Here is a 26,412-nt window from a genome sequence, read left to right on the forward strand (position 1 = left end):
CCGGTACTCTGTATAACTTTGATTTAAGCTTTAGGTACATCAACCTTTCTTCTTGTTAACCAATTCAAATATAAAGTAGTTTAGAGGGTGATTAAAAGAGTATTCTTTGGAAGCAGATTATCCAAATTTTAGTTGTGACTCTGTCACTTGGTACCTGTGTGATCTCAGAGAATAGACAATGTCTGTGAGCCTTATCTGTAATAGGAAGAATAAAACTAGTATGTAACTTGTAATGTCACTGTGAGGATTAACCCACTAATTCATGGAAGGTTCCTAGCACACAATGCCTGGCAAAGAGTAAGAACTCAAACTTAAATTTTACTAAATATGTAATTTATTTTAAATATATTTTATCCAGGCTTGCATATTTTATGGAAAATATTTAGAAAGATTTGATTTCCAATTCTTCCACTTAAAAGTTACTTAAGCTTTCTGATTCAATTTCCCAGGGGTTAAAATGGGGTAATTCTTACTTCAATTGGGGCTTCAGAAAGGACATATATAAAGCCCCATACAGTATCTGATACTTCACAGGTGTCCACCAAATGACTTACTACTATCCTTCAGCTCTCTTGTCCCTTTTCATCTCAGATAATCTAACTGCCTTAAAAGAAACAGAGATTTAAATGCTCCTGATACCAGGACCTAGTGAAATAAATAATTTTATGTAAAGTATCTTTGCCTTCAATAAACTGTGAACTTCTCTTTCCCTTCCCCTGCTTCATTTCTAGGTCCTGAAATTCAGAGTAGCAAGTCTGAAAATATATCTCTTTTAATAAAATGCCATTCCAATTAAAGAAATTCTATAATCAAGAATCATTTAATTTTTAAAAATATTTTACCTGTATCTATGAACAATGAGTTTGATGAGAAATTTAATAACCTAAAGAAGAAACAGAATACTATGAGAGAGTTTTTTAACAAACATAAGAGAAAAAAAAACTTACCATAGTTGATAACATTTATTTGCAAAACGACAAGAACAAAAACTTTGGCAAACCTCATTGCTTGCTTACCGAATTGTCATTCACACACTCTTTGTGCCAACACATGTCTTGTCCATCCTTTGAGAAGACACTGGCTTCAGAGGAGACTGAAGCTCTCCAGACCTGTGGACGAATCGTGATTGGTCTAATAAGTCAATCCCAAACCTTGCTAGAGATTTGTTTAGGTGTAGACCAATGAGTTATAAGAGGAGTCTGCAAAGAGCTCAGGAAAAAGGAATACAAAATAGGGACACTTTCTTTCAAATACTGTTATATGAGGAAATAGTTCTTGATACTTCTGCAGCCATCTTATCTTCCAGAATAAATTCCTTTTTTTCCCCTTTAGGGCCATATGCAAAATAAGAAAACGAAGAGTCTGAAAGGAGAGCCTAATTGTTCCTAACACAGAAATTAATTTAAAAGAGCTTCTAAAAGACAAAAAGCCTGGATCACTGAAACTCAGCTCAATGAAGGTCAAGATCAAGTTCCTAGGGAAATCTTGTCATTCCAGACCAGGATTCTTGAAATGCTGATAAAAAAAATATGTTCATATTTGTGGGAAAGGTAATAAATTTTACCTGATTCCTTTAAAAAGGCATTATCTCAAAATTATTCTTTTTTAATGTGATTTTTATAACAAAATAAATATGTCAAATTGGGAAAATTCTCCACTTAAACAAAAAGGCTCAAGCAGGAAGTCACCAGTCTCTGGCAAAACCAGCAAAAAGAACAGCCCTGCTGTTGTGAACAGCACTTTGCCAACATTTAGTGCCACTTCTGAGGAATTAAAACTCCAGTTTAAAACATTATTTTAAAATAACAATTATGAGTGTAGTTTTCCCTCTTTCGTCTTGATCTGTGATGTCGGGTATTTTAAAAATCTGAATCAATCTAAACTTTTACGCAGCCAAGAAAGTTAACTCTTCATATTGCCCTCTCCCTTTCACTTTCATAATTATGTGTATATGTAGGTGAGGGAGCTACAGACCTTCAAGATTTATGGAAGATGTCATGTTTCAAGACACTAAGACATTTAGCATCCACCCAGGAAACTCACGAGAACAGAGACTGGGTCTGTTCTGCTGAGCTTTGTGCCCTTAGTGCTTAGTGAGCTAAATAAATACTTTTTAAATGAATAGATGAATGAATGGAACTAAAATAAATCAAAGCTTTCATTATATACTTGTTCCTTCTATTCCCTTCCCAACCCCACATTACTATGTTTAACTATTTAACATCCTTCTCTGTTCAACCTGATTTTTGCCTACTCCAAAATAATCCATGGTCAATAATGACTATTAAATTCCCAACTCAACACAAAGATTTATACTGATAATTTCTTTTAATTTACTGGTGAGTCAAGATTTTTCATGTGTCTCCTTTAATAGCTGCACATGGCCTACCTGTCTGCCCGTGATCTGGGATCATCTCAAAATAGACCATTTTAACTGCATTCAATAAATAAAACTACAGTTTTTCACAGCTCCAAAGAAAGATGAATTTACCCATCATGCTTTTTTCAAGAACCTGGGAACAAAAGATGTGACAAAACAGGTCAGAAAAAAAATTGATCATGTTGACTGTACTCTGTTATCTACTAATCACACAAACCAAAATGCCAAGATGCTCACAGACCTTTGGTGTCAGGAGTCATTATCTTAAAGAGCAATTTAGCAGAAGAGAACAGTTCATCTCATTCAGTGAATGGAAAATGTCGGAGTTCAATAGCCATCATCATTACAGCATCTATAGCCTAGCATAGAGGAAAAAAAATATGAAGTTTGAATCCAGGTGATAATTTATTTGGGGTAAACACAATATTATGTAAACACTTGAGATTTAACTTGAATAAGTTAAAATATCCCTCTTCACTTTTAAGAGAATGTGGTAAGAAGAGGGAAAACACTGGGAAGTGAGGGGAAATTTCCTGATCCCCAATTAACAACTGTTACCCACACTTCCTGCACAGATTCTGAAAAGCGCTTAGAGTCAGAATGCCTTTATTCTTTTTAAGATGAATTTTATTGCATCCTTAAAGTCACAAATAGGTCTGCCACCTTGTTGTTTACGGTTGCTACACAACTCTTAGATCAGCCTGCTGAACTGTTCCTTTTTCGGAGACATAGATAGCATCCAAAAATTTTATAATATGCTTGTTTTTAACTGTTGTGTCTTGCTGAATCAAAGCAGCTGAATTTGATACAAGTTCAATGTCATTTCTTTCCAGAATTAACACATCTTTCTGCGTTTGAGATGCTGAACAGGCAACACCTGGCCTCATCTGAACCCTGTGGATGTATTTTTCACCCAAGAAATTTTGGATTTCGACCAGAGACCCATTCTCCTGAATAACAACATTGATGGGGAAGTGAGCACACACAGACCTCATCTTGTAACGGAAGCCAAGTATGACACTCTTATCATGTTCTGTTTGTGACTACAGATAATGCAAACTGTAGCCAGCTCCTTTCTAATTCCCCACCATTGGTCAAACCAAAGCCTCTTCTTTTTCTTCCCAAGTAGATCTAGTTCTACATTGATATGATTGAAGTCCCTCCACAGGGTTCCTTGGTGGCCTTTCACAATAACTGTGCGCCACTGCAGCATGACGTCCACATTTTCTGGAATATCGACCAGCTGATTGCTGAGAATGATCTTCATTCTCGCAGTAGATGTGGCAAAGAGAGAACGTGTGTGTTCCAGAATGTCTCTTAAAGAAAAGGAATTTACTTTTAAAATATGTAAGATTATTCTTCATTTTGGAGAAAAACAAACTTTTCCTTGACTAGATATTCCAGTTTGCTAATGCTGCCATTTTGCAAAACACCAGAAATGGATTAGCTTTTATAAAGGGGATTTATTTGGTTACAAAGTTACAGTCTTAAGGCCATAAAGTGTCCAAGGTAAGGCATCAACAATAGGGTACCTTCACTGCAGAAAGGCCATTGGCATCCGAAAAACCTCTGTTAGCTGGGAAGGCACATGACTGGTGTCTGCTTGCTCCCACGTTGCATTTCAAACTGGTGTTCTCCAAAATGTCAGTGTCAGCTTCCAACAGCCATCTTCAAAATGTCTGTCTCAGCTTTAGCAGCTCTGCTCCTAGGTTGCATTCTCCAAAATGTCTCTTTAAGCTACAGCTGTAACTGGGCCTGTGTGGCTCTTTTTAAAATACTCCAGAGATCCAATAAAGACCCACCTTGAATGGATAGGGCAACACCTCCATAGAAACAATCCAATGAAAGGTCTCACCCACAGTTAATTGATTCACATCTCCATGGAAACACTAAACCAATAGGTTCCAACCTAATCAACACTAAACATCTGCCCCCACAAGATTGCATCAAAGAACATGGTGTTTTGAGGGACATAATACAACCAAACCAGCACACTACGTTGTGGGCTTAGTCAAGAAAAACTGACTAACTGCAATATCTAGTCTTTGCAGCAGCCTAAAGTCATGGTTTCTACACTTTGAAATCTTTATGGAAGCTCCTTGGGCTAGTGGAAAGGACAGGTAGGTAGGTGCCTCCAGAAACAGAGGTAACAAAGCAGGAAATGATTAAATCTGCTTCATAACAATTAAATCTTCTTAATGTACTTACACCCAATGATCTCATATTTAACTCTCTCCCAAACACCCAATTAATAGTTTAGAGCAAGAGCATAAATACAAATCAGTATGAAGAAAATAAGACAGTATTGCATGTGAGATAGCAACACAAATTTTGAAATCAAACACATCTAAGTCCAACCTCCAGTTTCCCTGGTTTCTAGTCCCATTTCTAGCTGTGTGGACTGAGGAATTGGAAACTACTTAACTTCTCCAAGCCTTAATGTCTCCATGCTTTAGAGGAGATAACATAATCCTATGATGGAAGATTGAGTTAAAGATTATGTGAGAGTAGGTATAGGAAGCATTTCCCAGAGTGCCTGCAGTTACTAAGCACTTAAAAAATAGCTATTGTTATGAGTATAATGATCTATATTACCATCTCACAGGTATGCACTGTTAATGTTTAGCCTGTAGCCTCTCATTTTGTTCTCTGTGAATATGCTTGCATGTATTTGTATACACACTATGCATAATGCTTGTAGTTTGCTTTCTAAGACAATTAACCATAAAATGTATGCATCTTTCCATGTCAGTAAATAAAGTTCCACAAAATAATTTGCAATATTGCATAGTAATCTCTTTTATGTCTCTACAATAATTGATTTGACTTATCTGTCTATAGCAGAACACTTAGGATGTGCCCTAATTTTCACTATCATAAACAATGCTGTGATAAAAGAACCTCATATACAAATACTTTGATATAATCCTCATTACATTAAATTCCTAGATGAAAATCACTGGGTCAAATCAAGTGTATATACACTTCTGTAGATTTTTGACACATTTTGACAAACTTCCTTCCTGAAAAGACTCCCACACAGAATGTGTGAGAGTTCTCTTTTTCTGACATTTTAGCCACATGGGATATTGTAATTTAAGATAAAAAGCATTGCAAATATAATGAAATGAAAAGAGGTTTCATTGTAGTCATTGTAAAATAAAAATCCTTTAAGGCTAACTGAAATCTCCTAATTGCTATTTTCCAGTTGAAGTTTATTCTTGAGGAGGAGTCAGCAAACTATGGTCCATGGACCAAATCTGTTTCTGTAAGCTAGAATTATTTTTACTGATGAACATTTGCAGTTGATTTGATGATAAAGAACACTAAATTGAACTCCAATTAGGGAAATGTTATTTAAAAAAATAAGAATTCAATTATTCTCATTAGGCAACCTATATTACAAAAACTTGTACTCGATTATTATTATTATTATATTTTGATTTTGTCAAAAAAATATGTGGAAATTTGTTTCCTCTGTTTTATGCAAGTATCTACATCATATTCTAGATTTTGCATCTTGGTCCACAAAGCATAAAATATTTACTATCTGGATGTTTACAGAAAAGGTTTGCTCTACCTTCTTTAAAGCATCCATTAAAAATATAAAATTCAAATATATTTTTAAGTATTTTCACCTACTCAATTAGAGTGACAAAGTTAATAAGGATATTCCTTTATTCTACTTACCAATAATTTTCAAACTTGGAGTTCTCAGGTTTCCCAGAGATATCTCAGGAAAAGAATGAGGGAAAGGAGAAGCCAGCAAATCATACTTCAGCCGTCTTTATTGGCTCTTCTTTCATAGCTGGGTTCCAAATAATATTTCACGTAAGAAATTAACCCCACTATTAAAAAGAGAAAAAGTCAGAAAACCACTCTCTAATGTGGAACATGGCATTCCTTAAGCTACAGGTTTCTTTTGCATGTCTTCTTCCAGAGACTATTGACAGTAGAGAATTCACTGTAGGTCTCAGTGCACCTGTTTTAACTCAAACTGCTCTGCTTTTAAAAATGGTTATAACTCTAACTGATTAAAAATGTCTAGTGGACAATTGAAATAAATCTAAATTGGGATCAGTAATTTTGTCCTTTCAAGATGAAACCAACGTTGATTCATGTTTTACTCTTGAACAAGAATTATTCACACAACAAGGGAGGAAAACTAGAATTTAAAAGGAATAAATCAGCATAGAACAGAAATTTTAAGCCTACCTTTCATTCACTTTTCTGAGCATTTTATTTAGGTTGTGATAACAAACTTACAATGAAGCTGTTCCTTTACTCTGTATCAAAATTTAATGAATTAGGAGCAAAAAAAAATAAACACAAGAATAGGTCTGGGTTGTTTCTCCACTAACTGTGACATTCTTGATGATTGTGCATGTCCTGAAGGTTTAACATAATTGCCTCTTCTCCCTTCCTGAAGCTCTTTTAGATATGTCCTGACACATTGCCACATGCATAACTCTTCCACCCTCAGGTTCAGTTTGCAGATAAATTCTTTCAAATAAGCAAGTAAGTAGTCTGTTCTTTACTGGGTGTATGCTATTAATAATCAACAACACAATAACGTATTAATTCTATAACAGGAATTTTGGGCACTAGAATTAAAATTTCTGTGAACAATTTCTCTCAAAGTTAACTTCAACTCAGGAATCAGGTGAGTCAAGACAATTAGAATGTAATCAGTCAAACTATCAAAATAATAATAATGATAATAGCAACCATAGCTAATGTTTGGGGGCTTGCTTTGAAGAAGGCCCATTAGGTCATGAGAGCCAGATTCAAATGAAATTCAATAGTAATGGCATTAGAACAGGGCCCAGCCCCTAATAAGTGAGTGCTCATTATCATTGCATCAAATCAAAGGCAATGTGAGGTAATCACCTTTATAATCCCCATGAAGAGATGCAGTGTAGCAAATTGCCATGCTCACAGGCCTCTTGGCCCCAGATCCATGTGCTCATTGGGAGAATTCTTCTGCTACTCAACCAACCTGCCTGATGATAGAAGATGGGAAGATCATGATAAGATAAGCTCTGGTGTCAGCTGTCACTGAAATAATATACAGAACATTAAAAAAGAGAGAGAGACATTAGGTGGCATTTACTTGGAGGATCTGAAAGCAGGGACATGAATGGACATTTGCACACTGGTGTTTATGGAAAGAGTATGCGTGATTTGAAATGAGTGGAGGTGACCTAAGGGTACATCGACTGAGGAACAGAATGGTGAACTGTTGTGTGTGCATACAAAGGAATATTGAGCAACTGCAAGCAGGAGTGAAGCTGTGAGACATGCAACAAGGAGAATGGAACCTGTAGACAGCATTTTGAGTGAACTACACCAGAAACAAAGGCAAAAACTATAATGCCTTACCAATATGAACTAACTACAATGTGTAAACTCAGAATAGAGTCTTAGAGCATAGCTTATCAGGGGAAGGCTTATTGTAATGGTCCCTAGATTGTAAGCTCTTACAGCAGTCACATCTATTCCTGAGTTGTAATGGCTATCTCCAAACTCTGAGATGCTGATCCCTTTGTATATAACTTGATCGATCCCTGGAACTTTGGGTATCTGTGTGACACCTGAAACTCAGAGCTAGAGCTCAGCAGATATGAATGTCAGTATTAGCACATATTGCAACTGTTAAAAAAACCTGAAAAGAATCCAGACTTCCATTAGAGATATGAATGAAGCAGATGTGGTTAGGACTAGAGTAAATAAGGCCAAACGGTAAAGGACAATACTGACTGTGTTTTAAAACTTCAGATTCCATGTGAGACCAAGGGAAGAGATGTTTAGTTGGTGCAAGATCTAAATTTCCTAAACAATTTAACTTGTACAGTTTGTTCAAATACCATGATTACATGGAACTTTTAATAGGAAGTGACACCTGGTAGGTTTGCATAGGTTAGTGTGAAATAGTGACACATCCCAAAGTAATTTGGACAGAGAGAGAATAAAAATATACATGCAGGGTCCCCCTGAGGAGCTGGGGGAAAATACAGAGGTGTTGAGCTTCCTCACCTGGATTGTTGCTGACGTTTTCACAAACTTTGAGGACTGGTGGTTTGATGTGCCAAGCACTCTATCATGGGACTTGCATTTATGAAGCTCAGTACTGCAAAGGTGAGGCTAAACCTACTTATAATTATGCCTAAGAGTCTCTCCCTGAGTACCTCTTTGTTATTCAGATGTGACCCTCTCTCTCTAGCTAAGCCAACTCAGCAGGCAAACTCACTGCCCTCTCTGCTATATGGGATCTGACTCCCAGGGGTGTAAATCTCCCTGGCAACACAGGATATGACTCCCAGGGATGAATCTGGACCCAACATTGCGGGACTGAGAGCATCTTCTTGACCAAAAGGAGGATGTAAAATGAAACAAAATAAAGTTTCAGTGGCTGAAAGATTGCAAATGGAGTAGAGAGGTCACTCTGGTGGGCATTCTTATGCACTAAATAGATAACCCTTTTTAGGATTTAATGCACTGGAATAGCTAGAAGTAAATACCTGAAACTATCTAACTGCAACCTAGTAGCCTTTACTGTTGAAGATGTTTGTATAGCAATGAAGCTTACTAGAGGTGACAATGTGATTGTGAAAGCCTTGTGGGTCACACTCCCTTTATCCAGTGTGTGGATGGATGAGTAGAAAAATGGGGACAAAAAACTAAATGAAAAATAGGGTGGGAGGAGGGGGGTGATTTGGGTGTTCTTTTTTACTTTTATTTTCTGATTTTTACTTTTTCTGGTACAAGGAAAATGTTCAAAAAATAGATTGGGGTGATGAATGCACAACTATATGATTATGCTGTGAACAACTGATTGTACGCTTTGGACGATTGTATGGTATGAGAATATATCTCAATAAAATTGAATTTTAAAAAAAAGTAAATATTTGTATGCATGGTGAAAAAAAGGGAGTGAGAGAAATTGCTGAGGGTAAAAAAAGGACGTCTGTCTATTGTCTTCAAAAAGCTTTCAGAATTAGCAGCAGAAAAATGAGCTCCACAGCAATCTGAACACATTGGACTGTTAGATAGAGCTAAAGGCAACAATCCTCAAATCAGGCCTACATGAAAGTGATAAACAAAAGAAAGGAAGTGCTTGGACCTATCAGTTCCAGACTCCTCAAATGGTGATGCTGTAACACATGGTCAGGAGGTGCCAGGATAGGTGGCAGATGTGGTAAGACTCACAAAATCAGATGGAAGTATTCACCATTTCCCAAAGTGTGTTCTAAACAATGCTGATATGAATTTCCCAAATAAGGGAAAAGAGCTATGTGGTTTGATAATATGGGGAGAATCTGTCAAAAGAGTTACATGGGCAGGATGGCAAGATGATGGCATAGAGAGGAGTGGAATTTAGTTAGTTCCCTGGAACAATAATGAACAACCAGGAACAACTAGTAAATAATCTGGAATAACTGCTGGGGGACAACAGTGACTGTCCACACATCATACACCACCTGGATCGGGAGGAATGCCTGAAATCACAGCATAAAATCTGTAAGTAAAAATTGCGGGCTCATGCCAGAAACCACCCCCCACCCATAGCAGGCTTTGCTTCAAAACCTCACTGTGCTAGAGAGCAGCATTCTCCCAGCAAGCAGTTATAGCTCAACTGAGCTCCAACTGGAGTTTTAACTAACAAATGTGGACTGACTGCTGAATACAAGCTACTAACTCCCAACAAGCAGACAGAGGCTTTTAGTGATGACTGACCTTAAAGAACCAGACGACTCATCAGTCCTGGGAGGGGGAGCCCAGAAGACCAGGTGTTGCCTCTGGCCAATGAGTGAAACTGGTGGGCTGTGTACTGGCTCTAAAAGGGGGCTCTCTGCCTCTTTTTCTCTCTCTCAACCTGAGGGGCTCAGAGGAGAGAGCCGCAGCCATTTTCAGTGGAGAGAGCCTCAGCCATTTTCAGTTCACAGTACTCTGACCCAAACAGGGATGGAGATAAAAGAGTCAGAGAGTAAATTAAAATGCAAATAACTCCCTTGGGGGTTTATCTTCCTTAAGAGTAAGGAGGTGGGGCCCAGCTTTCCCTTCAGAACCAGACCCCAGAGCCTGGGGAAAACAGCCAAAACAGAAACTGAAGCCAAAACACATCTCCTTACACCAGTCAGGAGCAACAGGCTGACAGGCACCACCTTCTGGGCACATCAGGAAAAGCATAGCGACTGGAAACTTCACAGGAAAGTCTGTCATTCTTCTAAGATACATCCTGAATATAACCCCATTTTGAGATGTAAACCTGTTCTGGTCTGGGAAAATCTGGCTGGGGTAACCAAGGAAACAAGATGCCTAGACAACAGAAAACTACAATCTATACTAGGAAAAATGAAGATATGGCCCAGTCAAAGGAACAAACTTACACCTCAATCAAGATACAGTTGAAATATTGTTTCACTTTAATGAAACAAACAAAGATTTTCAAAGAAATGTGCTAAATCAAATAAAAAACCAAATCATTGAGTTCAGGGAAGATGTAACAAAAGAGATGAAGGCTATAAAGAAAACACTGGGCAAGCATAAGGTAGAAATTGAAAGTTTGAAAAACAACTGGCAGAATCTATGGAAATGAAAGGCACAACACAAGAAATGGAAAACACAGTGGAGACATATGCAAGAGCAGATCTCAAGAGGCAGAAGAAAACACTCAGGAACTAGAGAACAAGACACCTGAAATCCTACACGTAAAAGAACAGATAGGGAAAAGAATGGAAAAATAAGAACATCTCAGGGAATTGAATGACAACATGAAATACATGAATGTACATCTCATGGGTATCCCAGAAAGAAAAGAGAAGGGAAAAGGGGCAGAAGCACTAATAGAGGAAATAATCAATGAAAATTTCCCATCTCTTATGAAAAACATAAAATTACATGTCCAAGAAGTGCAGCGTACCCCAAACAGAGTGGATATGAATAGACCTATGCCAAGACAATTAGTAATCAGATTATCAAATGCCAAAGACAAAGAGAGAATCCTGAAAGCAGCAAGAGAAAAGCGATCCATCACATACAAAGGAAGCTTGATAAGACTATTTGTGGATTTCTCAATAGAAACCACAGATGCAAGAAGGAAGTGGGGTTATATATTTAAGATACTGAAAGAAAAAAACCACCAGCCAAGAATCCTATATCTGGCAAAACTGTCCTTCAAATATGAGGGAGAGTTTAAAATATACTCTGACAAACAGACAATGAGACAGTTTGTGAACAAGATACCTGTGCTACAGGAAATAATAAAGGGAGCACTACAGACAGATAGGGAAAAACATGAGTGAGAGGTTTGGAGCATAGTTTTGGGTGATGATAGCACAGCAATGTAAGTTCACTGAACAAAGAAGACTGTTACTGTGGTTGAAAGAGGAAGGTTAGGAGCATGTGGGACACCAGAAGGAAAAAGGAAAGATGAAGTTGGGGTACTGTATAACTCAGTGAAACCTAGAGTTCTCAACAATTGTGATAAAATGTACAAGTATGTCTTTACATGAGGGAGAACAAATGAATGTCAACCTTGCAAGATGTTAAAAATAGGGTGGTATTGGGGGGAAAAATGCAATCAATGCAAACTAGAGACTACAGTTAACAGAAGCATTGTATTATGCTTCCTTCAATATTAACAAGGGCAATTACACCAAAGCTAAATGCCTTTAAGAGGGGGACATAGGGGAGGGGTATGGGACTCTTGGCATTGGTAATGTTGTTTGATTCTTTTATTCTACTGTAGGTTAAATCTTTTTTTTTTTCTTTTTTTTTATTTTGAAATAAATTCAAAGTTACATGAATAGTTGCAAAAACAATACTAGCCCCGTACACAGAATGCCATCATACCCTGACCCCCCTCCCCCGATAGCTCAGTCCACCAACTTTAACATGCTGTCACATCGCTATTTCTTTCCGTCCCTCCCTCCCTACATATCATCCATCATCTATTGCTCTGTCTTCTGAACATATGAGAGTTAGCTGCACACATCCTTGAACATACACTATAATTCACGTATATACCTCCCATGAACAAAAACATTCATTTATGTAATTCCATTAAGCACAGCTAAGAAGTATAAGAGATTCAACAATGATACAAAGCTTACATTCTATATTTCCTTTTCCTTATGTCTCAACCGTGTCCCTTTGAGGCACCTGTCCTCTATCCTCCAATCCCATCCAAGTTCATCCTTAGAATTCAATTGTCGTCTAGTTAGAGTGTCTTTTTTTTTTTTTCAGTTACGGAAACATATATACAGCCTAAATCTTCTCATTCCACCCCCTCCCTAGCCTTCCATTAGTGGGATTAATCACATTTAGAATGTTGTAATGCTCTTTCCTACCATCCATTACTAGAAATTTCCCTTTACCTCAAACAGCAACCCTACACTCATTTCTTAACTCCCCATTGCCCCTTCCCCCATTTCTCTTAACCCAAACTCTACATTTCATCTCTATAGTTATATTCTCTGATAATTTCTTTGTGTTTACTGTGGGGCTTAAAATTAACTTCTTAAATCCATAGCAATCTTGTTTTTCTTTGATACCACCTTCACTTCAATAGGGCACATAAACTATGTTCCTATATTCCTTCATTCCCCCACCTTTATATAGTTGTCTAAAATTACATATTTTACATTGAGTTCAAAACCACTGATTTGTCCTTAGAGTTTGTGTATTTTTTATCATGTAGGAAGTAAATAGTGGAGTTACAGTTCAAAAATTTTTGACTTCTATTTGTATTCCATTGTGGTTGGAGAATGTGCTTTGGGTATGTTCAATTTTTTTTTTTTTTTATTTCTTGAGGCTTGTTTTATGTCCCAGCTTATGGTCCCTTCTGGAGAAAGATCTGTGATCACTAGAGAAAAGTGAATGTCCTGGTGATTTGGGATGTAAGGTACTATATATGTCTGTTAAAATTCTCTATATCTCTTTCTCCTTTCTTTGTCTCTCTGTTGGTAGGGCTCCCTTTAGAATCTAAAGTAGTGCAGGTCTTTTATTGGCAAAGTCTCTCAGCATTTGTTTGTCTGTGAAAAATTTAAGCTCTCCCTTAAATTTGAAGGAGAGTTTTGCTGGATAAAGTATTCTTGGTTGGAAATTTTTCTGTCTCCGAATTTTAAATATGTCATGCCACTACCTTCTTGCCTCCATGGTGGCCACTGAGTAGTCACTACTTAGTCTTATGCTGTTTCCTTTGTATGTGGTGAATTGCTTTTCTCTTGCTGCTTTCAGAACTTGCTCCTTCTCTTCAGTATTTGACAGTCTGATCAGAATATGTCTTGGGGTGGGTTTATTTGGATTTATTCTGTTTGGAGTTCACTGGGCATTTATGCTTTGTGTGTTTATATTGTGTAGAAGGTTAGGGAGTTTTCCTCAACAATTTATTTGAATACTCTTTCTAGACCTTTACCCTTCTCTTCCCCTTCTGGGACAACAATGAGTCTTAAATTTGGACGTTTCATTTTATCTAGCGTATCCCTGAGATCCATTTTGATTTTTTGATTTTTTTCTCCATTCTTTCTTTTGTTCTTTCATTTTCTGTTCTGTGGATTTCTAGGACACTGAGATGTTGTTCAGCTTCTTCTAGTCTTGTATTGTGCATATCCAGAGTCTTTTTAATTTGGCCAACAGTTTCTTTTATTTCCATGAGATTTTCTATTTTTTTATTTACTCTTGCAATGTCTTCTTTATGCTCTTCTAGGGTCTTCTTTATGTCTCCTATATCCTGGGCAATGGTCTTCTTGATGTCCTTTAAATCCTTTGTCATGTTTTCATTCCTCAATTGTAGTTCTTTGATTAATTGTGTGAGGTAGAGTGTTTCTTCCAAAATCTTGATTTGTGTGTTTGGAGTCGGATTCTCCATATCATCTGGTTGTATCATATGCATTAAGATTTTCTGTTGTTTTTGGCCTCTTGGCATTTGTTTTGCTTGATAGGGTTCTTTCAAGTTGTAACAACAAAAAAAGATATCAATCTAATTTTTCAGAGACACAGTTTGGTGATGTACACTTTCTCTAACTAACCAGCAGATGGCATCTGTGAGTCACCTATATCCCTCAAGTCAGTTCACAACCTTGTTCCCGCAGTGTGTGGGGAAATGATTCTTGTGGGTTCAGTTGGAGAACTCAGTTTGGGTGTGTTGCTGGAGCCATCCGCCCTGAATGTGGGGCATGTGTCTGGGTGGCCAGGGAGGAAGAGCAGTTCTAATGTTCAAATCCCCCAGGTTCCAGGAGATTCAAGGCCGCCGCAAGAGTCTAAGCCTTCATTTCAGTTCATACATAAATATATGACCATACAGGGAACCATGATTGTTTACTTAGGACAGGAAGTATGGTGGGTGAACAAAACTGTCTTAAAAAAAAAACAGATTGATGAAGAAACCTTGAGGGCACTACATTGAGTGAAATAAGTCAGACACTTAAGGACAACTATTGCAAGGTCTCACTGATATGAACTAATTATGATATATAAACTCATAGACTTGAAATATAAGTTACCAGGGTATAGAATGAGGTTAAAGAATGGGGAATGGTTGCTTATTATGAGCAGAAAGTTCAACTAGGGTGAACTTAAGTGTTTGGAAATGTACAGAGGTGATGGCAGCACATTATTGTGAGAATAACTAACAGTGCTGAATGGTGTGTGAAGGTGGTGGAAAGGGGAAGCTTAGAGTCATGTATGTCACCAGAAGGAAAGTTGGAGGTTAAAAGTTGGGAATGTATGAAACAGTGAATCTTGTGGTGGGCAGTCTCCATGATTAACTGTACAAGTATTAGAAATATCTTCCATGAACTAGAACAAATGTATGACACTATAACTAAAAGTTAATACTAGACGGATATATAGGGGAAAATATATACCACCATTGCAAACTATGAACTACAGTTAGTAGTATTTAACATTCTTTCATCGATATTAACAAATAATACTATACCAATACTGTGAGTCAATAACAGAGGGGGTGGTTAGGGGTATAGGAGGATTTGAGTTTTCTTTTTGTCTTTATTTCTTTTTCTGGGAGTAATGAAAATGATCAAAAAATTGGAAAAAAAATTGTGGTGATGGATGCACAACTGTGTGATGGTACTGTGGGCAACTGATTGGGCACTTTGGATCTTTGGATAATTGTATGATATGTGAACAATCTCAATAAAATTAAATTTAAAAAAAAGAGGTACACAGGTCTCTTAACTGTGGGACTTCTAGAGCCTTTGATATACTAAAGTGAATCTCCAAGAGATACCATGATACAATAGGCAGAATTTTTTAAACTTATTGGAACACAGCACTTTTTTCCTTAAAAAATATGTTAACATTTTGAAGATTACTATTTTCCATGTAAAAGAGTTTGAGCAAGTTGTTCTGTGTTTAAGAGCTATCAAAGTGCATTGCTGGGAGAAAGATTTGTGCTGTGTCTTAGGTGTTCACATCTATACACACTTACATGTAAATTAGGATCATGAATCAGCGAAAATGATTGTTTTATCAAGTACATCTTCCTGTGATTCATAAGCAAAACTATTAAAACTAGAGGTTTATTTAACTAGCTGGTTTGGGGAGGGAGGATAAACTGTAGACAAAGATGTGTATGTATGTTTACTTCTGATATTGTCTGGAGAGAGACACCATCACCTTCACCAGAGATTCAAAGTGTTCACGGCCCAAAAAAGTTTAAGAACTCACTCTACATCACACAATAAAAATAATCTTTGTGAAGGTGATATTAACACTGAACTCCTGACACTGCTTATGATTTCAAATAAATCACAGCGTCTCTGTGACTTAGTTTCCTCATCTGAATTATGAAGGAATAATTATGAATTATTCTTTGTCTCACCTACTACGCAGAGTTAATATGAAGAGGAAATTATCCAACAGATACAGAGAAGCTTTGATGAGCATAAAATGCTATACAATTGTTATTATTATTATTATAGTAACATTAAATCATATTTCTTCCAGCAGAGGCAATATAGTAAAGGAAAAAAAAAAAAACTAGCATTTTGAGATTACTAATGTGCATCTGAAAACCAAAGAAATGGGAAATCATCAAAGAAGAAGAACTAAAATCAAAGAAAAGCTCTTTCTCAGGCAAGCTCAAGATGACAATTAAGTCATCTGATGAATCCATCTGAATCCAGGCAAGAAGTCCACTGATCTTAAGTACCTGCTGCAAAACACCAACATTTTAAGAGAAAATGACATGTATCAATATTTTAAAGATTTGTTAATAATATCCCTTCTACACATATATATACTTTTCAAGGAAGCAAATATGTGGTATTTGTGGGACCTTAAAAATAGCATCAATTAAATTTGTTTGTAAAAGACAATAGCTCTGTGGCCTGTAACTATAAACTATAAGCCATTCACGATTCCCTAAGTATTATTTGAAAGATAAGGGGGGGTAGAAAATACTACGTGTTAAGTGTCTATCACTTAGCAGACACCTTTCATACATGGTCACATTTAACCCTGTAGGACAGAAATTGCTATCCCTATTTTACAGATGAGGAAACTGAGGTTCAGAGGGGTAACCAAGTTCACATAGTGAGAAATCATTAGAGGTAGGATTCTAAGTCTGGTCTCTGTGATTATAAAATCCTTTCCCTTTCAAAACATCTGCTGTTTTTTCTATTAAAACTAAATAATATCTAAGAGCAAGTAAAACTAAAAACAAATGTAAAGAAATGTTTTGGATGATATAAGAGCAAATCTAAGAGTTCAAATACCTGAAGATAAACTTAGAGTAAATTCTTAATGAGAAAAGATTTCTATAGTTAACCCAGAAACTTATTTTTATAATCATATACAAGAGAAATTTCAAAGGGAAAATCACTTTTACCAGAAGTACTACTTACTTAGTAAATGGCAGTACAAGTGGTAAATGAAAGAAATAATTTAACCATTGTAATTAAAAATTGCAGAAGCATTTAGTGGCTAATACTTATTGATTTATTGACTATAAGCCAGTACTAAAAAAATGCAAGTGTTAAATTTAATAAAATGTTCTCTGCTCAACATTACCTATTTTTATACTGGTCTTGAAATAGCAATGGCAAGTTCTGTATTTAAAACCAGGTTGAAGCATGCTCTAGTTTCTTTGTACTCTCTGACTTCTTTATAAGAAAGTTTTTTACCATCACAAGTTCTGTGACAAATACCTCACAAACCATTAATTTCAGCTCTGATAGACAAAGCATACAAAGAAGACACTTCACATTCTTTATTCTTCAGCAGAATAATGCCACTTGCAAATACAACCTTCCCTGAGTACCAACCCACTACCATTTCTTCAATGAATGAGTGAATGAAATGAGAAGCCAGACCAGCAACTGTTGGTTAAAACTCCAAAGTCTTGTCAGGAGGTCCCTCAAGCCCTTGACCCATATAGTACAGATGGGAGCAGAACAATCAAATTAGAAGGTCCACCTGAAAATGAGGGAACTGAATAGCTTCTATGAGGATAAAAAATTATCCTTTTTTCCAAAACCCATGTATGATTCTCAGGGGTGAGTTAGTGTCACGGCTTAAAAGACACATGGAAGAAGCATGAAGATGGGTGAGTCATAAGAACCTTAATTGTTATGGCAGCAAAAGGTGGAAGGTCTTTAGTGTCCCACCTACCAGGACCTGTGCATATGCAGAGGCAACAGTATCAGCAAACAATGTACAGGACAAGGCAGCTCCAGAGGGGCAGTGTTTACAAGTGTTTAAATGCCCTGCCTACGACAAAGCCTATAGAAATCTCTTTCTTTGATTTACCAGGTTTGATTGCCTAAGCATATCTTTTTTCTCTCTTTCTCTTGTGGGTTACATTCCACCTCCCAGCCTCACTCAAGCTTCCCTCCACTCCCAGAAGAGTGTGAAAGTGGTTCTTTTTCCTCAGTCCTAAAGACTCCAGACCCAAAGCTACTCCAAAAAGTTAGAGGGTAGCCCTGAAATTGCTCTTTTCCTTAGACGCTGACACAATCAGATATTCCATAGGGTACTGGAAAGGAAAGAATGCACAAAAATGAAAGAACCAAAGGGCTGGGCAGTCTGTTAGGGCTTTTCTCATAAAATGCGGCTATGTAAACACATAAGGGGGGTTCATGGTTGAACAGGAAGAGTGCTTAACTCTTCTTGGTGAGAAGAGTCAAATAACACCCTTCTTTCTGGTTTTCTCAGAAGCAGGGGAATCTCTTGGGAGAACAGGGATTTAACCTTCCTTTGCTTTTGGGTTTAGATAGATAGATTTCTGGTGAACTAAGTATGCAAGTGTGGCCAGGGGGCAGGGCTAGACATTAAAATTTGGATTGCAAAAGGGAACGCTGGGGAGGGCTGTATCCGTTAGTTTGCTTTTGCTTGCTACTAACCAAACAGCAACTCAAAATGGATTGAACAACTAGGAAAAGTTATCATCATCCTATCAAAACTCCCAGGGAAGTGCCACACTGAAAGGAAGAAGTTTGTGAATTCAGCCAGGACCTAGAAAAAAAATTAGAAAACTTGCATCCTCAGTCCATTTGGTTTGTCTTCGTAAAAAACAAGCACTCTAGAAATCACTCCCAGATACAACGCTCTGAGGAAGAAGCAGGTTTCTCATCCTTACTCCCTTTCAGAAACTTCCCAGCATGCATACCATCTTGTCTTGATGGACTATGTCACATATCTATCCTAATCAATCACTGATAAAGGGAATGCCATTACCATGTTTGGATTAGATGGCCAAGATGTGGAGGCGAAATGCTTTCGGCAATGTAATTATTAACCTGACTCATGGACAAAGGGATGGAACATAGATATTAAGCATGTCAGTTATTAGGCTCCCCTAAATCTTTTTGCCTTCTAAATTGTTTTCCTCCTTTTTTCTAAACACATTTATTAGCTTTTTTAGACTATATGTTCTTTGAAGAAAATTTAGAAAATATTAAAATATTAAAAAGAACAAATTTTAAAGGATTCAAAATTCCACCAAGTTCTCTTCTAATGGAATATACATGTTTATTGAAAAAAATTGAGAAAATATTAACATTTTACAAAGAACCGTTTTAAGTGACTCATATCCTACAAACAGAGATACCCCCTACTAATGTACTAGTAAATGTCTTTCTTCATCTGCTGTTTATCTATCTATCACTCTATCTATCTGTGATGGTTAGGTTCATGTGTCAACTTTGTCAGGTGATGGTGTCCTTGGGTCCATTACCGCATGGACATTTGTGGCTGGTTAATAAACCAGAAAGCTGGTTTATTGAATAATCAGTCAATTGACTGCAGCTGTGACTGATTATACCAATGAAGGGCATGTCTTCCGCAATGAGAGAATTCAATCAGTTGAAGACTTTTTAGGAAGAGAGGGAGAGGACCTTCACTTTGGCTAGCCAACAAAGCATTTCCTGAGGAGTTCATCAAACACCTTCATTGGAGTTGCCAGTTCGCTGCCTGCCCTATGGAATTTGGACTCTTGCATCCCCACAGTTGCATGAGACACCTTTATAAAATCTTATATTTACAAATATCTCTCATTGATACTGTTTCCCTAGAAAACCCTAACTAATACACTATCTATAAACAAAAATTGGGATTATAGTGCACATATTTGCTAAGCTGCCTGCTTTTTTCAGTACTAGTACTTTAATTGCTTACATTTCCTTTCTCATTGTAGTAAAGTAATGGTATAAATTGTATTATCTGGAACACCTCACCTTTAATACATATAAATAGTCTACAGTTCTCTTTTGAAATCATGAATTGCAGAATAGTTCCATTTCAAGTTAAGTCACAGAGTAGGATCCTGGTTCCAGCTCTGGAAGAGAGAAGTGGTCTGGTCAGAAAGGAAATAGTTGTTATTCACTAAAACCAAAGTCAGATAGGCCCACACTACCTCCTCTGTGAAGCATTACCTAACTAACTCCTGCTCCAATCAAAGTAGGTTTCTCCCTCTTGTATTCCATTACTGTCTGCTGTGTGTGTGTGCTGAGCAGCCAGCCCATCTGTCTTCTCTATTGTAACATCCACGAGTTGTAGTATCATGGGTTGTTTGCATGACTATCCCCCGCTACCCTGATATCCTAAGCGCAGGGGTGATCTCTGATTCATCTTTATATGACCCTGGCATGAATAGACAATCAATATATGTTTTGTTGAATAAATGAAGGAATTAATTAATTAATCCTCTTACAGAACAAGCTCAGGATTTTACTTTCTCATTTCCTGCAATGGCTTGTCTTATGAAAAAAGAGGCCAAGCGTGAATTATTCCAACAATAACCTGGATATTATGGCTTAAGTATCAGTGAGGCATGTGCATAAAAGAGCCAGGTGTCCATAAAAATCAAGCACTAACCTGACAACCAGGTGATGGTTGCTAAGGAACCACATTTTTCTGTGAATACATGGTATATGAAGTATGGCCTAGATTCATATCTGACATTAGACATCTTCCTTGGAGTTATCCAAAATGTCTGAGTTTGCCTGGCTTATCAAAGTATATAAGTTCTCCCTTAGCTATCCTGCCTGCTATTAAAAACCATATGGTTCTTTACACTGAAGATTATTTTAACACCATCATCTGTTCTGAACCCTGGGTTGTTTAGATTACAGATTAAGATCCACCCTCCCCAGCTCCAAAGTATTTCAGTGGCATCAAATGTTGCACTCACTGAAAGTCACCACTGAGGTGACTAAACACAAAAATTAAAATATCTACAATGTTTCTAGGTATTCCGAAGAGAAATAAAAATCAACCAGAGTTTTGAAAGTAGAACTTAATGGAGATTTTGCTATCCTCTGCCTAAAATAGGAAGATGAGCCCAAACCTTAACAAAGCGAGGTCCAAAAAGTGCTGAGGGTTTGTGCTAAATCTGAGAGCTAGGAATTGTAATTGGAATAAACATCTCAATATTTACCTGCTGTATTAGTTAGCAATATTTTATTGCAAGTAACAGAAACCCAAATCAAATTAGCTAAAGCAAAAACAAAACAGAAGAAAACAAAGCTTTGAGACACTAAGAAAACTTGGATAACACAAAGTTGAAGGAATGGCAGGAAACAGAAAAGTACTGAAGATGTCAGGAGCTGGAACCAGGGACAACTCAACAACTTATTCTCCCCACCCCAGCCCCCACCTTAATCTTCGACTTTTCTCTGGGCATCGGCTTCATTTTCTCAGGTTTTTCCTTATGCCAGGGATGTGACAGCCAGCAACTCTAGAGTAACTGCCAAGAGGCCAGAGCTCTAGCTCTCCCTCTACGATTTGGAAAGTAAGATTATGATTGGCCCCAGATGCAATTATGTGCTATGATTGGCAGGTTCTCCAGAACCACGGGGAGTGGGAGCAATCAGCTTACAAGAGGGGGAACGTAGCTGTTATTAGAAGAGTGGCAGAAGTCAAGAGAAGCAGAAAAAAATTAACACAAGTCCACTACATCCACCATATTTCACAAAAATTTCTAATATCACTTTCCTCAGTTTTGTCACTATAAAATTACAGGGCAACTCAATCCCTGTCCTATAGAATGTCATCCTTGACACTCACTAATCTAAAATGTTTTAAACTTTTATCACCCTAAAACACCAAGGGATCACTACCACAGTGCAGTCGATGGCTTTTACATGGCTCCTTCTATAAAATGCCGACACAATGAAATTCTAAGGCTTAGTTTTCACAAATTAAAAGAAGCCTTTTTAATGGAAACACAAAAAGCAAAGTTGGAGAAAGATGCACATTTGTAGTACTTTTTCCCACAGTTTCTAAGATTTCTAGAAGTATTGTTTCCCAGCTCATTAACAATCCATTACTTAATCATAAGAGTGACAACATCAAGGCTAACAATATTATGATTCCCCAAGGAAAAACATTGACTCTTTGCAGATGTCTACTGCATACAGGTGGAGCCTCTCAGCTCTACATGTATCAGCTGGTGTCCCTGGGTTTCACATTCAGATATACCTCATAGTTCATAGGACATTTTAAATGAGGAAGTAAGACCTACAGATTCATCTACATAGGAAAAATTCTCATAAGGCACAAATTGTTTATTCAGTAAGCATTTATAGAAATATATTCACTCTTCCCCACCTGCAAATCTATGTCTGTGATTAAAAAAAAAAAAGATGCATAATGTTTAAAGAAGTGCTTGCAGGCAGATAATTGGAACGTATTACAAAGATATTTATCCGCCAGAGGTATGGTAAGTCTGCTGATACCTAGCTAGTCTTCTCAAAATTTCTTACATATTATTCTTGGCTTGAATGGTTAACCTATACAAGTTAAGCTAACCCAATTCCATCCCATTAACCTGAAAACATTCCATGTTCTTCTAGTCTTCTTTAGACACTACAAATTTTCAGTTTGTTTTCAAACAGTACCAATTTCACTCTCATTTGCTCACTTTAGTGTCTTACTCTCTCCCCCAAATTGACACATAGTCACCTCCTCTTCCAGGATAAGAAAGTTTCCGCTGATCAGACACAACAGGACATAAATGTCACACTCAAGTTAGGACATGGTGAGGAGGGTACGTTTACAAATGGACTAATGACAAACACGCAGGTGGAGTGTACAGAAACTAAGGTGCTGCTGTGTGGACCTGAGGCTAAGAGCAGCAGAGCTGTCACTACCCCCAGGCCCACAGGGACAGAGAGAGGGTGACTACTAAAAGCCAAAGAACAAGGCCCCACAGACTGGTGCTGGTCCAGTAACTGTTTCTTACCAAACTCCAGAGAGCTAGGAACAGAAATGGAGAGGAAATATTTACAAGCTTTGATAGCAATTCAATAGAGTAATTTATGCCAGTTGTATCAAATTATAAGAAATAGGGCTTGGATTCCACTTTTCTAGCAATTCCTTTGCATTGTATCTGCAAAGTACCATCCTGTGACAGATTGGAAATAAAAAATACAAGCTGGCCCTTTGTCACAGATAGTTTAAGAAGCCTGCTCTGATTTATGCTTAAGGAGTACAGAATGTTTAATAAGGTTGATTGTAAGGGTTCAGAAATGGACAATATAGTACTATGTGTTGGTAGCACAACACTGTAAGTGTAATTAACAAAGCTGACTGTGAGTATGGTTGAAAAGGGAAGGCTAGGGTCATATATGTCGCCAGAAAGAAAACTACAGGATAAAAACCAGGACGGTGTAACTTACCAAAACCTAAAGTGGACAATGGTTAATTGTACAAATATAAGAATGTTCTTACATGAACTAGAGCAAAAGTACGTCACTATTAAAAGGTGCTAATCAGTGTATGAGAAGGGGATATAGGGGAGGGATATGAGATTCTTGGTAGTGGTGTTGTTTTCTGTCCTTACTATTATATATTGTATGGCATGTTATTTTTCTTTTTATCATCTTTTTATTAGTCACTAAAAAAAAACAACTTTTTTTTTTTTTTAGTTATCAATATGTTCAAGTGCTGATTGTGGTGATAAATGTACAAGTTTATGATGATACCATGAACAACTGACTGTATGCTGTGGATAAATGTATGCGAATATAAATCTATAAAATTGTAGGAAAATAAATTTTGGAGTAAAAGTGTTGGAGAAAACATGGAGAGAGGGATGTACCTACCTACTGTTGATGAGCAGGCAGAATGCTGTAGCCTTTCTGAAGGTCCACAAAAAGCTAAGTATGTGGGGGCCATAACGTCCTGCAACCTCATTATGGGGTATGTCATTGGAAGATCGGAGAGCAGAGACATGAATGGATGTTTGCACATGGGTGTTCATGGAGGCAGTATTCATGATTTGCAATGGATGGAGGTGGCCTAAGGGCACACAGACTGAGGAACAGAATGGTGAACTCTGGTGTATGCACACAATGGAATATTGAGGAACTACCAGAAGGAGTGAAGCTGTGAGACATGCAACAAGGTGAATGAATCCTGTACACAGCATTTTGAGTGAAGTGCTCCAGAAATAAAGGCAAACACTATAATGCCTCACCAATATGGACTAACTACAATGTGTAAACTCAGAATTGAGTCTTAGAACACAGTGTAAGAGGGGAACGATTATTGTAATGGTCCCTAGATTGTAAGCTCTTACAGCAATCAAATCTATTCCTGAATTGTAATGGCTATCTCCAAACTTTGAGATGCTGATCCCTGAATATATAACCTGATTGGTGTCTGGAACATTGGGTATCTCTGTGACACCTGAAACTCAGAGCTGGAGCTCGGCAGATATGAATGTCAGTATTAGCACATACAGCAACTGTTAAAAAAAAAAAAAACTGGAAAAGAGCCCAGACTTCAATGAGTGATATGAATGAAGCACATCTAGTTAAGACTAGGGAAAACCAGGGAAAAGGGTAAAGGTCATAACTGACTGTGTTTTAAAACTTCAACTTGCATGTGAGACCAAAGGAAGGGATGTCTATTTGGTGCAGGATATATATTTTTTGAACAGTATAACTCTACACTCGGTTTGTTCAAACACCACAATTACATGGAACTTTGAATAGGAAGTGAGATACGGTAGGTTAGTATAGGTTAGAGTGAAATAGTGACACATCCCAAAGTAATTTGGGCAGAGAATAAAAATATATTTACAGGGCCCCCCTGAGAAGCTGGGGGAAAGTGTGGAAGTGTTGGACTTCCTCACCTGGACTGATGCTGATATTGTCATAAACACTAGGACTGGTGGTTTGGTAGCCGAGCCCTCTGTCATGGGACTTGCCCTTATGAAGTTCATTACTGCAAAGGAGAGGCTAAACGTGCATATGATTGTGCCTAAAAGTCTCCCCCAAGTAACTCTTTGTTGCTCAGATGAGGCCCTCTGTCTCTCTAACTGAGCCACCTCGGCAGGTGAACTCACTGCCCTCCCCCCTACGTGGGACCCGACTTTCAGGGGTGTAAATCTCCCTGGCAATGCAGGATATGACCCCCAGAGATGAATCTGGACCCAGCATCATGGGATGGAGAACATCTTCTTGACCAAAAGGGGGATGCAAAATGAAACAATATAGTTTCAGTGGCTGAGGGATTTCAAATGGAGTCGAGAGGTCAGTCTGGTGCATATTCTTATGCACTATATGAATAACACCTCTTGGGTTTTAATGTGTTGGAGTAGCTAGAAGTGAATACTTGAAGCTGTCAAACTCCAACCCAGTAGTCTGGACTCCTGAAGATGACTGTATAACAATGTAGCTTACCGAGGGGGACAGTGTGATTGTGAGAACCCTGTGGATCACACTCCCTTTATCTAGTAAATGGATGGATGTGTAAAAAAAATGGGGACAAAAACTAAATGAAAAATAGGGTGGGATGGGGAGGATGACTTAGGTGTTCTTTTTTACTTTTATTTTTTATTCTTATTCTGATTCTTTCTGATGTAAGGAAAATGTTCAGAAACAGATTGTGGTGAAGAATGCATAACTGTATGATGCTGCTGTGAACAGATGATCACACACCATGGATGATTGTATGGTATGTGAATATATTTCAATAAAACTGAATTTAATTAAAAAAAAGTGCTAATCATAGGTTGATATATGGGAGAAATACAATTAATGCAAACTAAAGTCTATAGTTAACAGTAACATTGTAATATTCTTTCATTAATTGTAACAAAGGCACCACACCAAAGCTAAATGTCAAAAATAGGGGGATTTAAAGGGTATGGAATTTTTTTTTCCAGAAGAAATGGAAATGTTCTCATATTGATTGTGGTGGTTAATGCATAACTACGTGATTATACTAGGAGCCATTGATGGTACACATAGGATGGATTGTATGCTGTGTGAATAAAACTGTTTAAAAAAAAAAAAACAGAAAACTACCAGTGCTGGAAGGATGTGGAGAAACAGGTACACTTATTTACTGTTGGTGGGAATGTAGAATGGTACAGCCACGCTGGAAGGCACTTTGGCAATTCCTTAGGAAGTTAAGTACAAAACTGCCATATGATCCAGCGATCCTGTTACTAGGCATATACTCAGAAGAACTGACTCCAAGGACACAAATAGACATTTGCACACTGATGTTCATGATAGCATTAATGATTGCATCAATAATGTCATGATGCGTGCAAT

At 37.5% G+C, this 26,412-nt stretch overlaps 1 pseudogene; it reads right to left on the bottom strand.

Annotated features, from left to right (window-relative positions):
• Positions 1 to 3,060: 3,060 nt before the first annotated feature.
• On the bottom strand, positions 3,061 to 3,647 carry LOC119530387 (annotated as a pseudogene).
• Positions 3,648 to 26,412: the final 22,765 nt, after the last annotated feature.

This window comes from Choloepus didactylus, chromosome 3 (assembly GCF_015220235.1).
Source record: "Choloepus didactylus isolate mChoDid1 chromosome 3, mChoDid1.pri, whole genome shotgun sequence".
Lineage (NCBI taxonomy): Eukaryota > Metazoa > Chordata > Mammalia > Pilosa > Megalonychidae > Choloepus > Choloepus didactylus.